Source organism: Nymphalis io, chromosome 24, assembly GCF_905147045.1.
Source record: "Nymphalis io chromosome 24, ilAglIoxx1.1, whole genome shotgun sequence".
Classification (NCBI taxonomy): domain Eukaryota; kingdom Metazoa; phylum Arthropoda; class Insecta; order Lepidoptera; family Nymphalidae; genus Nymphalis; species Nymphalis io.
Genome location: NC_065911.1, coordinates 1,371,378 through 1,388,057, shown reverse-complemented (window position 1 = coordinate 1,388,057; position 16,680 = coordinate 1,371,378). Strand labels below are relative to the sequence as shown.

Here is a 16,680-nt window from a genome sequence, read left to right as displayed (position 1 = left end):
TTGAAAATCTAAATTAAAAAATCTTATAATAACACAACAAAATTGGCTAATATAATCATCTTAGTTATACTATTTACCATTAACAAGAAATCACAAAAATAGTAACTATAAAAATAATAAAATCAATTCATACAATATTTACTTTTGGCGTTTATACCACTTTGCTCCTGTGGATTATCGGTTAGAAATGGGATAATTGTAAAACTAAATTAAATACACGAAATCTTAGTTAAGATTCAGATTACACTCGCTATCACGCTGTAAATGAAATACCTATAAAAATTTAATTACAGAACTTACATCTTTATACATTGTAACAATGAGTCTCGCGTTACGCAGTTTTTTTAGAGTAACTTTATAGTGGACATGAAATGCTATTCCGGTCAAAGCCGTTAAACTGACTTCAATAAAGTAATTGGAAACTTTAGAGCTTAATGTTAAAATCCATCTGTTTACTTCAATATTGTTACGACGTCCCATTAGTATAAGTTTTATTTTTGACCTCAGTTTTATTGGATATTAGTTTAAGTGTAACTAACCTTAGTAATAAATATCATATAGAAGTGTGAACATGATACCTTGCCTTTTTTTTCGAATGTCAAAATATTGATGATAGAAAGAGATCGCTGTTGTAACCATTCAAGCTTTCTAAGGTTAAATATTAAGGCCGTAATTGTTTCATTTCAAATTAAATGAAATATTTCTTTATTCGAGTGGGCTTATTAAGGCACTTTTGAATCGTCATGTTACAGTATTGAATGAAAAGGAAGTCAGTAGTTCTTTTTCAGTAGCTGTGTTGAGTAATATGCCTTATTTATCAAAGTTTTTTTGATATAAAATTTAAATTAAAAATAACTGGAGTCTAATCTTACATATATATGTTAGGCAAACTGGAAATGACCCCCTTTCTAGCCTGATAAATGGTAATCGACGACATTAGCACTGTAAAATATTACTCGTCCTGTGCTTTGTTTTGTGCACTGAATTTTTATGTGTTTAATTTGTGATTATAATTCATCTCGCGCTTGACGGTGAAGGAAAACATCGTGAGGAAATCTGCATGTGTCTAATTTCACTGAAATTCTGCCACATGTGTATTCCACCAACCCGCATTGGAGCAGCGTGGTGGTACAAGCTGCAAACCTTCTCAAAAAAGGGAGAGGAGGCCTTGGCCCAGCGGTGGGACATTCACAGACTGTTACTGTAAAATATATTAAGCATTCAAACCAAATATACTTTAAGTAAGCTCTTGAGAGCACTTCTGAATAAATTAAATTGAAAGCTATCAGATCATTATAAAGATGTCATGTCCCTTGTGCCTGTGGTTACACTGACTCACTCACCCATCAAACTGGTACACAACTATAAGTATTTCCGATAAATATTTATTGTATGAGTGGTACCCACATAAACAGCTTTACACAAGTCTATCACAAAATAAAAAGTCCTTAAAGTCATATGATTTCAGATTATAAATTAATAATCTTCATTCAACACGCACATTTCTGAATCAAAAAAAAAAACCATTTAAATTAATAACGTTTCCTTCGCATGAAGATTCCCGGAAATTAAATAATTTTATTTCACAATCCCTCTTTACCATTTACAATAAAAACGCCATTTGTGATAACGGCATTTGAGGGTGAAATTAACCCCTCAAAAGACCGGTGGTCTAAGCTAAGAGCGGCTCATAAAGGTACTAAAACTATTTCCACCGCGAGCGACGAGTTCGACGATGGTCTCTTCAGCAACCGACTGTTGTACTAAAATAATTTATAATTGTTGCTAAGACAACAAATTATTCTGATAAATGTTTAGTTTAATAAGATGGTTTATGTGCACACCGATTATTATTATTATTACAACTGATCGCTATGATAATTGCTAAAATACAGATAGAATAACATCTGCGAGATTCTGTGTATAACATTTTAGACTTTTAGGTAGCCTATGTGTGGAATAAGTATTCCAAATTTCATGTAAATCCATTCAATAGTTTTTGCATGAACGATTATTTTTTTTTTTTTTTATAGAATAGGAAGGCGGACGAGCATATGGGCCACCTGATGGTAAGTGGTCACCAACGCTCTTAGACATTAGCATTGTAAGAAATGTCAACCATCGCTTACATATCCAATGCGCCACCAACCTTGGGAACTAAGATTTTATGTCCCTTGTGCCTGTAATTACACTGGCTCACTCACCCTTCAAACCGGAACACAACAATATCAAGTATTGCTGTTTTGCGGTAGAATATCTGATGAGTGGGTGGTACCTACCCAGACGAGCTTGCACAAAGTCCTACCACCAGATTAACAAAGATGCATCCATTCTCAGAAGCTTTATAACGTTAGAGAGATTGACAATTGTCACAGATATTGATCACGGTTCGCGTGACACAAACAAGACATAAATCGCTTAACGCTCCTTGCTTGCTATCCATATTTCTAAGTTCTGGGTCATGGGTCGAGGCAGTGAATAACGGTGTATCGGGACGATCACCTGTTCAAGGACTTACTTCTCCCCTGCTTTCTATTCACGCGTGCTCAATTTGTTATCTTTTTCTTATCTTTTAATAATTTTATCGTCACATTTATGAAAATAATCTTTGATTTATGTTTTTTTTTTTTTTATCAGCGTACAACTTTAACAGCTCTGCTGGTGTCTTAATTATTTATTGAGCTACATCATGAACTCATCACTAAACACTTAAAATTATTATAAACACTTTATATGAGTAGATGACGTAAGAATTTTATCACACATTAAATCTCATTCAAGATTTACGGTCTTACCCACTGCGCCGCTCGGTTGTTACAATTATTTTAATTAAAATAACAGTCAAAGCAATGTGGTTTGAACTTTGTAGGCTTACCTTTTATAACAAGTAATTATTCTTTAGATTTTTTTTATCATTAATGTTGGAAATCTTCGAATCGGATAGAGGAAAAATAATTTATATTTTAGATCAATCTTTCACGGAGACGAGTTTGACACTGTCTGTTGTCAGGCGTACCCTTCAATATATACCTCGATGTGCCCACACATTATGTACTCTAGTAAATAAAGCATCGTTACAATCAATAACGGTAAATTCTATTACCATGGAACGAAGTTATCTGGACTATCTGGATGTGACTAGGATCATATCAAAAATTACGTACTGGATTGAAGAATTGGAGTTTAAAGTTTTTGCTTCACTAGTGAATGTAAGGACGAACCCATAACTGACAGCATAACATCATTGTGAAATTGGTATGCAAATATATAAAAAAATAAAACTCCGTTGAATTGCTTTGATCAGTTTGAAGTATTGTTTTAAGAAATATTATTATTATTTTTACGTCCAAGCAAGTATCGTGCTACTGAATAAAGATGATGGCATATTAAAGATGGCTCAAATGTTAAATTCCTGTCATATCCAGTGAAGATTTTATTCCATAAAAATGCGTGGGCGTACTCATTACGTACATTTACTATGTGATATATAATCTCGTGTTATGAGAGAACAATGTACCTAATGTACTAGTATTATATACTTAAATTATATTGTCTTTATATAAAGCTCGGTACTGTAACGTGAATAAAAGACGCCTGTAAATTAACCATTACTGCCTAAAGTCTCCTCTCCTCTTGATTTTCAGCCGTAATATGAACGTTTCCTAACGACGAGAAGGCACGAGTGAAAAAACATGTACATTCAGTTGAGCATGCCCCGTTCCGAAGACGTAATGTTCGGTTAATATTAACGAGTTTTAACAACTCGCGGCCCTGACGTGTATATTAAATTGATTTTATTAATAAAGGTTCATTTAATCAATTTATTTTAATTTCAATATTTTTTTTAACTCTGATTTTATAGAGCAAAATACTCGATTACCATTTATTGCTATTTATTTCTCTAAGTAACAAATAATAATTAGTCTATAATCAATCAATAAGAAGGTTATGACGAAATCTCGACAAGTAAATTATTTATTCTTATTCTTTATTTAAATTTAAAAAAACAAATAAATTCTGATGAAAATATGTATTATTGAATATTATGATACAAAGTAGTTTTAAATTTGAGATTTATGCTTAGGTTGTGAGCTTATAATAATGATATTAGGAGTGCGTATCAGAAACGAGAATTATTTTAATAAAAATATTTTAATAAATATTAAGTAAGGTATTAAGTGTGTGCCGTCAGCACATCGCCTTTTTAGTTGTACTCCATATTTGGCATGACGAAATCATAACAATTTCTTATTCGAATATTGTAATGCATTAATCAATCAGTCAGTACAGGGTACTCAAACAATTGTGATGTGTCGTAAATAAAAATATATTATTCCTTCGGTCTTTGAGTATTGCCTAGCCTCATACCTGGATCCGTCTCTGAATATTATATACCTCAGTATCTCATGATAGCCTACACGCCCAAAGTGGTGACCCCGACGTGATATATTATTCAAAAAAAAAAAAAACCACTTTTCGAATAAGAAATTGTTATTATTTCGTCATGCCAAATATGGAGTACAACTAAAAAGGCGATGTGCTCACGGCACAAGTGCATAAAATGTAATATATTTTTTAATTAAACTGGTAGTCTGTAATTCTTTTCTTGAATCAAGAAAAACACTTATAAATTGCTAATATTTTATACGAATCTAGATAAAGGTTATAAATAAGCAAGTGTGTTTCTTGATTTTCATACCGTAAACGTAATTACGTTAAACGTAAATTGCATTATATCATGTCAATTTAATAAAGAGCAGAGAAGGCCTAGTGGTTAAAACGCGTGAGTTTTAACCGATGGTCGCAGGTTCAAACCCAGGCAAATGATTTATATGATGATTATTTTTTTATATAGCTCAAAACCTTCTCCTTAATCTAAGACCAACAGTAACCAATTTTCTAGCTGTTATTTCACTTTACTTTACTATACTAAGTGGTAGGGCTTTGTGCAAGCTCGACTGTGTAGGGATCCCTACACAGTCGAGCTTGCACAAAGCCCTCATCAACTCATCGGACGGACATCATTTAACTTATTAATACTTATTATTATTGTTTACAGTAACGGGCCACCTGATGATAGGTGGTCCTTCCTGGATGTGAATCCAATATCCTCGGTAAGGGTTCACATATTCTAACCACGGGGCTATTAATAAATATATTATATTTATCAATCACAGAAATAGCAGTTACAATAACGTTATGTACAAAAACATATTATATGTCAGGGATGAATGGGGGCTTACGTCACTTACATACTAGGATATAATTAAAATAGAAGGAATAGATTCATACTATTTTCAGATATTTACAAGAATAGGATATTGTTATGTTTTTATATCTAATACTCATTTAGTATAACATTTTTTTAATATTTGGCCTTCATGTGTATTTTTCGGGTAAATATACGTTATATATAATTGTATTGTATTATATATAATTGTAATAGGAAGACAAATCAACATTCTGATTAAATAGATGACAAGTTTACCCCTAGGGCTTCGCCCGCGTGTTGGGGGTAATACATAGAGGGGAGGTGTCAGGTGTTAGATATAAATAAGCAGCCTATCTTCCTTACGGTTCAAGCTTCCTTCGTAACATTTAGAAAATTTAAAAAAAAAATAGTTTGAGGAACCAACAAGAAACTCATTAGTTAGTCTAATTAAAGTATAATGTTTATGTATCTTGTATCGAATTCAACGAATATTAACTTTACTTTTTTAACTATATTATAATATTATAAACGCGAAAGTAACTCTGCACGTCTGTTACGCTCTCACGTCTCAACCACTTAACCGATTATTTTAAAATTTTGCGTACAAGTTGTAAGGGATGAAAAGGACATAGAGTACATAACAATTCCCTTTCATACACGAAAACTACAAAATAATAAGAATGCAACGGAACAATTAATACGTAATACAAAAGTAACCTCAAAATATAGGGATGAAAAATTTTGTGTTAAAATTAAATTAATTAACATGTTTAAAAACCTACTATAATGGTAATGAAAATTCGCAGATTCGAAATATTTTACCTAATATTCTTTCTAGAAGTAAAAACGTACATCAATATAACCCGTGCAAATTCGGATGTCGTCAATAATGTGTACTTTAAATTGTAATGGCAATCCCATAACTCACGGATAATGTATTTAAAACAAGCATCCATTTCTCCAATACTCAACTTAAAATGAGAACAAAAGTTGTCGCATTATTTACGGAGTGATAAGTTTTGTTGGAAACTGGAACAACGGGGATGAAATAAAAACAACACGAGAAGTAGAAATAACGAATTAAAATATATATATAGAAAATCGATACGACTTCTCTTTGGATGTTAAAAGATGGGGCCCGTGATGGTAAGTGGTCAATACAGCCCCTATATATTGGCGCTGTAAGAAATATTACCATTTCTTTCAACAATGTACCTCCAACTTTGGGAGCTAAGACGTTATGTCTCTTTTGGCGAAGTTACAATGACTTACTCACCCTTTCAACCGGAATACAACAATACTAAGTATTGCGCCTGTAAACGATCATCTTGGTAATCATCACCAGCCGAAAGACGTCCACTGCTGGACAAAGGCCTCCCCCAAGGATTTCCACGTTGGCCGATCTTGCGCTGCCCGCATCCAACGGCTTCCCGCGACTCGTTCTAAGTCGTCGGTCCACCTTGTAGGGGGCCTGCCCACGCTGCGTCTTCCGGTTCGTGGTCGCCACTCGAGAACCTTTCTGCCCCAGCGGCCGTCGGTTCTGCGAGCAATGTGCCCCGCCCACTGCCACTTCAATTTAGCAATTCTTCGGGCTATGTCGGTTACTTTGGTTCGCCTGCGGATTTCATCATTTCTGATTCGATCTCGCAGAGAAACTCCGAGCATAGCCCTCTCCATTGCCCTTTGAGTGACCTTGAGCCTTCTTATGAGGCCCATTGTGAGCGACCACGTCTCTGATCCATAAGTCATCACTGGCAACACACACATCACACACATCTTGGTAATACTAAGAACAAATCATTCAGTGGTATTATATCAAATATATTGTTTTTTTTTTTTTTTAATTTTAAAAGTGATTTTTAATGTGACGGCATGCCCATAAATATTTACTTTAAAATATTTTAACATTACATACCAAACCATTGCGCCAATCATGGCTTTTTTATGTTCATGTGATTTGCATTTAATACATTCTACTACCAAGCGAGTTAAAAGAACCGATGGCTTAGCGGTTGGAACGAGTGAATTATAACAAATGAGCGTGGGTTTATTTGGTTATTTTATTTTGGTTCATGCCCATGCAAGCACCACTGAATTTTCATTTGCTTAATTTGTATTTATTATTCATTTCGAGCTCGGCGGTGAAGGAAAACTTGAGAAATTTTACACGCATGTGTATCCACCAACCTACATTGGAGAAGCGTGGTGGAATAAACTCTATATATTCTCGTCAAATGGAGACGAGAGCTTAGCTCAGCAGTGGGACATTCATAAGCAATACTCAATTGAGTTCCGGTTTGAACGTTGAGTTAATCAGTGTAACTACAGGCACAAGATACAACATCTGAGTTACCAAAGTTGGTGATGTACTGACGATGTAAGGAATGTATAATACTTGTTATATAATGTCTATAGATGGTGACCACTCACCATCAGGAGAACCACAACCACAACTTACAAAAAAAAATTAAAAACATTTGCTTACATATAAAGTATGAAATGTATTTATTATATTACTGCTTATTTACCATAACATCTGTAAGAGTACATTTAATGCCAAAAAAGATCATTTTTATTGTCGCTCATATGTTACAAATAACGTGGATAATTCGATCCGAATGGTCCCTTTCAATAACACCTACGCAGTAATTATATCCTGACGAGCCGGTAGACGTGGTTGGTGGATGATTGCCTTTCACACCGAAGATTGTGGGTTCGATTCCCACCCAAGACAGATATTTGTGTGCATGAACATGTCTGTTTGTCCCGAGTCTGGGTGTAATTATCTATATAAGTAAGTATTTACAAAAGAATAATAGTATATGTAGTATATCAGTTGTCTGGTTTCCATAGTACAAGCTCTGTACAAGCTTAATTTGGGATTAGATGGCCGTGTGTGAAAAATGTCCCAGGATATTATTATTATTATTATTATATCTGACTATAGAACTTCATAATGTCTAGAAGCGTTTTATCATCGTACGAGACGATAACGATTTATTTTATCTGAGCTTTAGTGGTGATTTTTTTTTCATTTCAAAGTTGTAAAACGGGCTTGAACCCTATGGAAATTGACTTCCACCGCCTATAGACAATTTCAACACTGCAAGTCTTTCAGGTGCGATGCCGGATTTTCAGTAGTTTTGATTAATATAAATTAGTTAAAATATTAACTTTAAGACACTAAACTGTTTTAAAAACATCATATTTTATATTGTTTAAATGTGAAACAGACCCTAAAATTACTAGTAACGACAATTGAAAAGATATATATTTAAACAGCCTATACGATTAGTAAAACATTTTTCTCTTTCTGTTATCATTGTTTTTACATTCGAAAGAATGAGACAAAGTGTTGTTTAACTAAACAATCCCCGACCAACATTAGTAAACCCAATAGTTTGTAAAGTTCAAAGTGATACAGGTAAATAATATAACCTTGAATGTATCGCCTTTTATTTATTCTGTCCACATACCACATATACCATGTTGACACAAACAAAGCATTTGAAAAGCGTGTTTTATGAATTTTGATCAGACTATCGAACGTGTAAGCTTCAAATTTTTTTTTGTCATAAAATTAATAATTTTTAATTAAATTAAAATTTCCTTTTCGACAAAGGAAGAACTGGCTTAGAAGTTATTAAATCGTGCGGATATGTCTCTGGTTCGTGGATATACATATCACAAAATCACATTACTGGAGCATGAGATGAATCATAAATATAAATTAATCCGCATGAAATTTCAGTGGTGTTAACCAGGATTTGAACCCGAGGTTTTTAGTTCAGATTCACGTATAGCTTTTACTGGGTAATTGCGGCTTTGGATCGAGAGGGGGAGACTTGCCACATTTTTAAGCCTGATTATCATTTCGTGCGGTATGGATATCGCACATTGTAAAAATAATCTAATTGCTAATAATTTGAATACATCATAAAAAATTTATATGTCTCATGTTGTTTGATATTGGTAATGTTCTAATATACATAAGGGCAATTCAAATTTTCTTGATAGAACAACCCAAAGACTTTTTTATCCTATTCCAGGTTTGACCTCGAGAACTAGAGCCTTATAAGCTACCACAAGACTAAGGTTTTTACAATAAGATACATTATTAATGTATTAAAAGTACTTACGACATTAGTTATAAACGTTACTTAGCGTATGATTAGTTAAACATTGATCTGTTCCTTTCCGTCATTATGGATTTGACGTACGAAAGACGTCAAATCCACCGTCACCCGTTAAGCAATTTATAATATAGGCCGCTCGTGTATACGTAACAAACAAAAAAATTAGTTTTGCAAATTAGTCAAATAATTAATTAAATATTCATACAGATCAGAGTTTATAATGATTACTGTAATAAAGTGTGTAATAATAATTAGTTTTTAAGTCATTATCATTAATGCAAAAGTCTGTCTGTCGGTTACGCTTGTACGGCTAAACAACCGAACCGATGATAATGAAATTTGGTACTTAGCAAGCTTCAATCCCAAGAAAGGACATAGGTTGAAGCATAAGGCCTTTTTACCTAAAATTTCCCCCCCTCTTAATACACGGGCGAAGCTTGATTAAATATAAATCAAACATTATTTGGCTATAGTTTTCGAATATCATTGAAACTTTTTCATAAAATTTTATCAAAGCTACGCTGTAGCACGGTGTTACGCTTCCATTAAAATACGTATAAAATATGGGATGGTACATTTAAACAATTTTTACTACATAACAACTCCGACTACATTCTATCGTTATATAAATATGGCCCATAAATATATAGTAGTGTAGTTACCACTGTTATATACCCCAGTTACGGTTCCACCAGTCCTGACTATAAAACGTGTTATATACTTTCATAATGTAAAAATGTATATGGAATTAAAAAGTAATGAATCGAAAGGCAAGTAATTTTTCACTGTCTGCGTTGTAGGGGGGTTGGGTCATCAGATATGAGGTATAAAACCTATATCCATCTTTAGGGTTTAAGCTTACTTCATATCAAATTTTATCAAAATCGGTTTAGCCGTGAAAGCATAACAGACAGATAGACTTTCGCATTTATAATATTTGTATAGATGAACTGATTACTAAGAAAAATGAAACGTCTAGCATTTTTTATGCGAATAAAAAGAGCGCCGTCTAATGAAAATAATCGGAATTCTATAAAAACCCAACCGAGTATATAAAAAAAAACTCGCTTAATACACTCAGTTTACAAACATAATTTTATCATAAAACAAATGAAATGAAAAAACTCATGGTAAACTTAACTCCCAAGATAAATATTCTGATCACTTAATCCTTATATTGTGTTAGAACAAAACCTCCATCGCGTTATTGTTTTAATGCCCTATCGTGTTACAAGTTAATTACGAAGTTTCTTCTGAACTTGCCGAATTGTTTGCACGTGTCTTGTTTATATAGTAGGGTGGCCTTCTTACTTTCTCATAGACAGCGACAAGGATAAAAAAATAGGTTTTTTGGAATATAACTAAAGAACAATGTCTAGTAAGTTTAAATCCGAGTAAGAACCACCTATTATACATGTTTTTTTAATTGTTCTCTTACTTGTGCTGAAAACCATCGTTGAGAAAACCTGCATGTGTCGAAATTACTTCTGCTAAATGTGTCTACCGGAGAGCTTTGGTGGTACATGTGGCAGAATATCATACCAACCATTTAGCTTCTAGATGAATTATAAACCAGAAAATTGAGTAGTGATTGTCCAGATTTGAACTCACGATATTCAATTGAGTTTAGCATGTTCAATTCAGTGAGCCATCTCGACTATAATACTTTATTAAATCTATACGTTAATACAACTAAATAAAATCGATTTGTCTGTCTGTGATTTCAAAATTTTTAACTTAATATGGCTAATTGCGAATTACCAGTCTGTTTTACAAACGGTTTGTAAAAAGTGGATTTGCCAGCTAAAAATAAATGCTAACAATTTACCCAAGTCCCATTTTATATGTATTATTAATACTTAAGAACTTTTATTATTTATGGAAAGTAGTACCTTTGCAAGTTTCTAAATAACTTTAAGGTTCCGTATGTGGGGTTCAAGATTATAAGATGTAACATTTGTTGACGGTGTTCCAAGACTGACTCATACAGAACTTCTTCAACTCACTCATACAGAGGTACTTGAATATTATAAGTCTCATTCTATTGTTATTGCTGTCTGAAACTGAGTTTGTGAGAGAGAGATAAATTTGGTCAGCTAGGAGAGAGATAATGAGAGAAAGAGACAGGTACAGTTAAGTTGTATGTTTGATTGTACCGTCAATTTTAAATGTTGGAAATATTCAAGATTTTCTGAGTAAACTTACCATAAATCAAAATAAAAAGTACCATGATAGCATATGTATTGTATATATTGTGTGAAAGAAGCATCAAATATAATTTGGACTTTTTATAACGTCAAACTATACAATACTAAGATATAATAAGTGGAAAAAGTATCCTTTATGATTTTCTCAGTGATGTGCTCCTACTATTTTTAAAAAGCAACCGTAAGACACAATATATGTCTATACAAATAAATAAAATGGAAGAGTTTGTTTGCGATTTCAAAATAACTTTTTTATTGTTGACACCCTCTACTACTTAATAATTTAAATATTTTATATGTATAATTGAAATTATGTACATTAAAATAGCAGATGTTGAAAGATCTTCGATAAAACCGATTCCACGTTGTAAAGCTGGGGGTGTTGCTTGGTCGTAATTAAATTGAATATTCATATTCACCAGTCATTCAGATACATCGCGTAATTAAAGTATATAATAGCCCTGTAATTGTTCCAACTCTGGGCTAACATCACATCACCATTTTGAGTGGGATTGGTCACATATAAAGTAACAGCCCGTGAATGTACCACTGCTGTGCTAAGGTTTCCTCACTCTTTTTGAGGAGAAGGTTATAAGCTTATTCCACCACGCTGGTCCAATGCGCGCTGGTGGAATACATATGTGGCAGAAATTCGATACATGCAGGTTTCCTCACGATGTTTTCCTTCACCGTCAATCACGAGATGAATTATAATAACAAATTAAGCACATGCAAATTCTGTGGTGCTTACTCGGGTTTGAACCCACGATCATCGGTTAAGATTCACGCGTTCTTATCACTGGGCCATCTCGGCTCGGATCACATATAGCTAATTATATATTTTTTTATAAATAAATAGGCGGACGAGCAAATGGATCACCTTATGTTAACTGGTCACCATCACCCATAAATATTGGCGCTGTAAGAAATATTAACCATTCCTTACATTGATAATGCACTACAAATCTTAAGAACTAAGATTTTATTACCCTTGTGCTTGTTAACTACAAGAACATACAATCAACCTTCAAACTGATACTCAACAATAGTAAATATTTCTTGGCGGTAGAATATTTAATGAGTGGGTGATATTTATGCAGATGACATTGACAAACGCGTACCACCAACCACCAATGACACACATATTACCAAAAAAAAAAAAAACAATAATATATAATAGTCTAACCACAGTAACTTCACCATTAGTGGGCATGAAACATTTTTATATGAAAGATATATTTATGATTTTAGTCGTAATAGGAGGTATAATGGTAATTGCTCTAAGAAGCCATATTAAGATAAATCCCATAACTTTAGTCTAGACTTCTTTGATAGTCTAAGTTTAAGCGTTTTGTTCTAAGGCATCCCGCTAATAGTTATAATTTCCTTACTTTTAGTACTTTAACATGAATAGTTTTAGCAAAAACGTACTATATTATAATAAGTTTTTTTTGACATGTTGATTATACCAAACTGTGACCTATTTCATCTTATTTTCGTTTGGCATCTTTGTGAAAACCCGGGTTAGGTAAAAAAATATTAAGATCATCATCCGTTTTGAAGGGTGTACGGCCAATGGACAAGCACACAGAGCATAACATCTTAGTTCGTATGGTGAAGCGTTGACGGTGTCAGAAATGTGGTATTTAAATGTTGTCAATGCGTATGGCGGTGATGACCACTTGCCACCAGGTCACCAATCTGTTTTTCTATTTTAAATAAAAATATTAGCAATATTTTTAAAGCAATATCTTCTCATTTTGAGATGGTTTGAAGCTTATTTCGCTGGTACATGTTATTGGATACACACGCGACAGAATTTCCGACAAAATTCAGAAAAGCTGGTTCGAATCCGCAATATTCAGATAAGATTCACATTTTCTAACCACAACTTATCTCAGTCATTATGTACAACTTTTGGGGTTTATTTATTTTCTTACGCCATTATATAATTACAAGCTCTGCTCGTGTGAGCCGTGACGTATAAATAGTTTGTATGCCATGTTTTAAAGTAAGTTCTTATAACAACCCATAAATACTATTACCGATCTCAGCGACCACCAATCGTGTTCTTCATCAAGTATGTAAATACCAAGGTAGCACCGAAGAAGAATAATATATTTATGATTGCGAGGTAACGTTCTAATTACTGAGCTAGGTTGATACACTATAATATCTATCGCTTCAAACATTTATCCGCCAATTTATAGGACCGTGACTGATAAGCTCCTGATAGCATCGAAGCCTTTGACCTCACAGCGGACCACTTACAAACTAACAGATTATATAAGCGAAAATAATCCTAATCTATATTAGCAGAGTATCTCAACGAGAAAAAAAAAACAGATAAAACATACAGAACCCAAGGGATTAATAGTAGATAGAAAAAACTTCAAGTCCTTAACCTCTGTTTCTAGACAACCTTGGGAGGCGCCGGTCTGTCTGAAGGGGGTGGGGGACGCGTGTTTGGGTGAGACGTATGATGTATGTAGTTTTATAGTAAAATGTGGACTGACACATGACTTGTTCGACTATTTATATGACAGTTTAGATATTTATTAGCTAATTGGATGGCGATTGGTCAAATTTGATAATTACTTTTTTTAGACTCCTTCATATATTAATCCCTTAAATTTTTGAGCATCTATTATTTATTATGAGAATATTTTTTCTGCTTATATAATATATAAAAAGAAATGCTCGATATGTTACGGAATTAACGTATAAATTTTCTTTTTCACGAGTTAAGAAGCGAAAATATTGTGCATTATTCTGAAGGTGGTACTTAGTGGTAAGGCTTTGTGCAAGTCCGTCTGAGTGGGTACCACCCACTTATCATATATTTTACCGTTAAACAGCAATACTTAGTATTGTTATGTTACGATTTAAATTCTGTTTAAGCCGATGTAGCTAAATGCACGAGGGAAGTTTGGTGGCACCTTTTTTGGTGGTAAGGGATCAGACAATAAATATGGGCCACATTTGTCTGCAAACCTATTTTTAATAAAAATACAGTATTGATATTTCAATGAAATATATACTACAATTTTATTGTATTGGCATTATCATTATGCTTATAAGGTGTTACCGACTTTATATAGTCTATATACATTTTTCAATAAATGGGCTATCTAAACAAAGAGAATGTTTTGCACTGTGTCCTCAAATTTGACTGGCCATGCCAGCACGAATAAAAAAAAGATAACTTCATCTCTATAATATGTTAATTTTATATAATATAAAAAAAATTAATATGTTTTGCTGGCTGCCTCGTTTGTCTAGTAGCTTGATGTAAGGCCGCAGATTCTGGGTCCTGGGTTCAATTTCCAGGTCAGGCCAATAAAAAGTTATTAGGTTTTTCTGTCAGAAAATTCTCAGTAGCAGCCCGGAGTCTGGAAGTTGGAAGTGTGTACACTCCCGTGCCTCGGAAAGCATGTAAAGCCGTTGGTAGTGCGCCTGAACTCTTTCCGATCGTGTCGGATTGCCGTCCTATCGGATTATGAGAGTTAGGGAAAAGAGAGTGCACCCGTGCTTGCGCACACACTTGTGCACTATAATATCTACTGCATAGTTGGCTAATCTCTCTTGAGATTGGCCGCCGTGGCCGAAATCGGCCTGGAGGACATTATTATTATAATATGTTTATAAAAAATATTATCCACATATCAAATCAAATTCAATTAAGGAATGAAGCTATTGTTTTCTAAGAATTCTGACTTTATTTCTGAGGCCAAAATCAGGTTTTCATTCAGGGTAGCTTATTTTTCTTACTGGAGTAGTTTTCACTTACAATATCGATAAGTTTTTTTAAGAGCGTATAGTAATTAAATTTTTAACTTGGAAAATCGAACTTCCGAAATTGATTTTAAAATTGATGGTTTCTGTTAAGACAGCAATGAATTACTATCGGTCGCGTTTGAGGGAAATAGAGTCCGATGTCGAAGCTTTAAATAAAAATTTAACTGTCTCCAATAAATTTTATGAAAATTGAATTGAGGTGAGACCGGTAAACCCAATATCAATTATCAAAATTGGTTTATAAAGAAAAAAGTTATACCCGAACAATGAAAATATCTTCAAAAATATTTTTGTTGTAATTTATCAATCAATCAATCAATCAATCAACAGCCAATCATTGTCCACTGCTGAACATAGGCCTCTCCCAAGGTGCGTCAAAGCTCCCTGTCCTCCGCCTTCCGCATCCAGTTGGTGCCCGCCACCTTTTTAAGGTCATCGGTCCACCTGGCTGGAGGGCGCCCTACGCTGCGCTTGCCTATTCGCAGTCTCCACTCTAGATGTAATTTAACTTCATTATTAACAAGCTTGAAGCCCAAGAATGAAATAGGAGGTGATCAGATATTTATCGGTGTACCCATAAATTCAACCAATAATATTCGTCATATATATTTATTCTATATCAATTTTGTTATTGAATAATAAAATTTAGTGATACGTGTAATAAAAATTAATTGTGTATTTATTATCCTGAAGGTTATTGACCTGATTCTGTTTTTAGTTTGGATATAAATAGCTGAATGGTTTAAATAGAGTGATTGAGAAAAATATTAGGAAAGAGACTTTGAATATGGGATAGCAGAGTTGAATCCAATATTCTTTTACATCTATATATGTAAGAATTTCGTCTTCGGTGTGTTCCGGTCAGAAGAAAGAAGCCAGTGTGATTGATGACGTCTTCTTAATTTATGTCAGCTACAGCGGAAGTAGCGGAGTCTCAAGAGAGATTATGCGGGATAGTGCACAAGTGTGCACAAACACAAGTGCACTCTCTCCCTCACTCTCATAATTCGCTGAAACGGCAAATCCTGCACAACCGAACAGAGTTCAGGTCCAAGTTAAACGATACGTGCTTTCCAACACCCGCTACTAAAGGTTTTTGGATGGAACAACCCAATAACTTTCTAATGACTCGATCTTAGGTGTGACGATTGATCTTGACCTCGGAGTCTGCATCCATGCAGAAATTATGGATATAATCTTTAATGCTACAAATGATTCTTACTATTTTACAAAAAAATACGAAAATGGAAGAAGTCTAAGAATATGCAGTTAATGAAAATCATAAAAATGATCTTTTTACATTTTTGTGTTAACTTTACTTGTAGAT

General features: G+C 33.8%; 1 protein-coding gene across 1 annotated transcript in view; it reads right to left on the bottom strand.

The window, feature by feature from the left end:
• The window catches only part of LOC126777947 (uncharacterized), a 63,129-nt gene that overhangs the window by 6,931 nt on the left and 39,518 nt on the right, over positions 1 to 16,680 (bottom strand). The window lies entirely within an intron of this gene.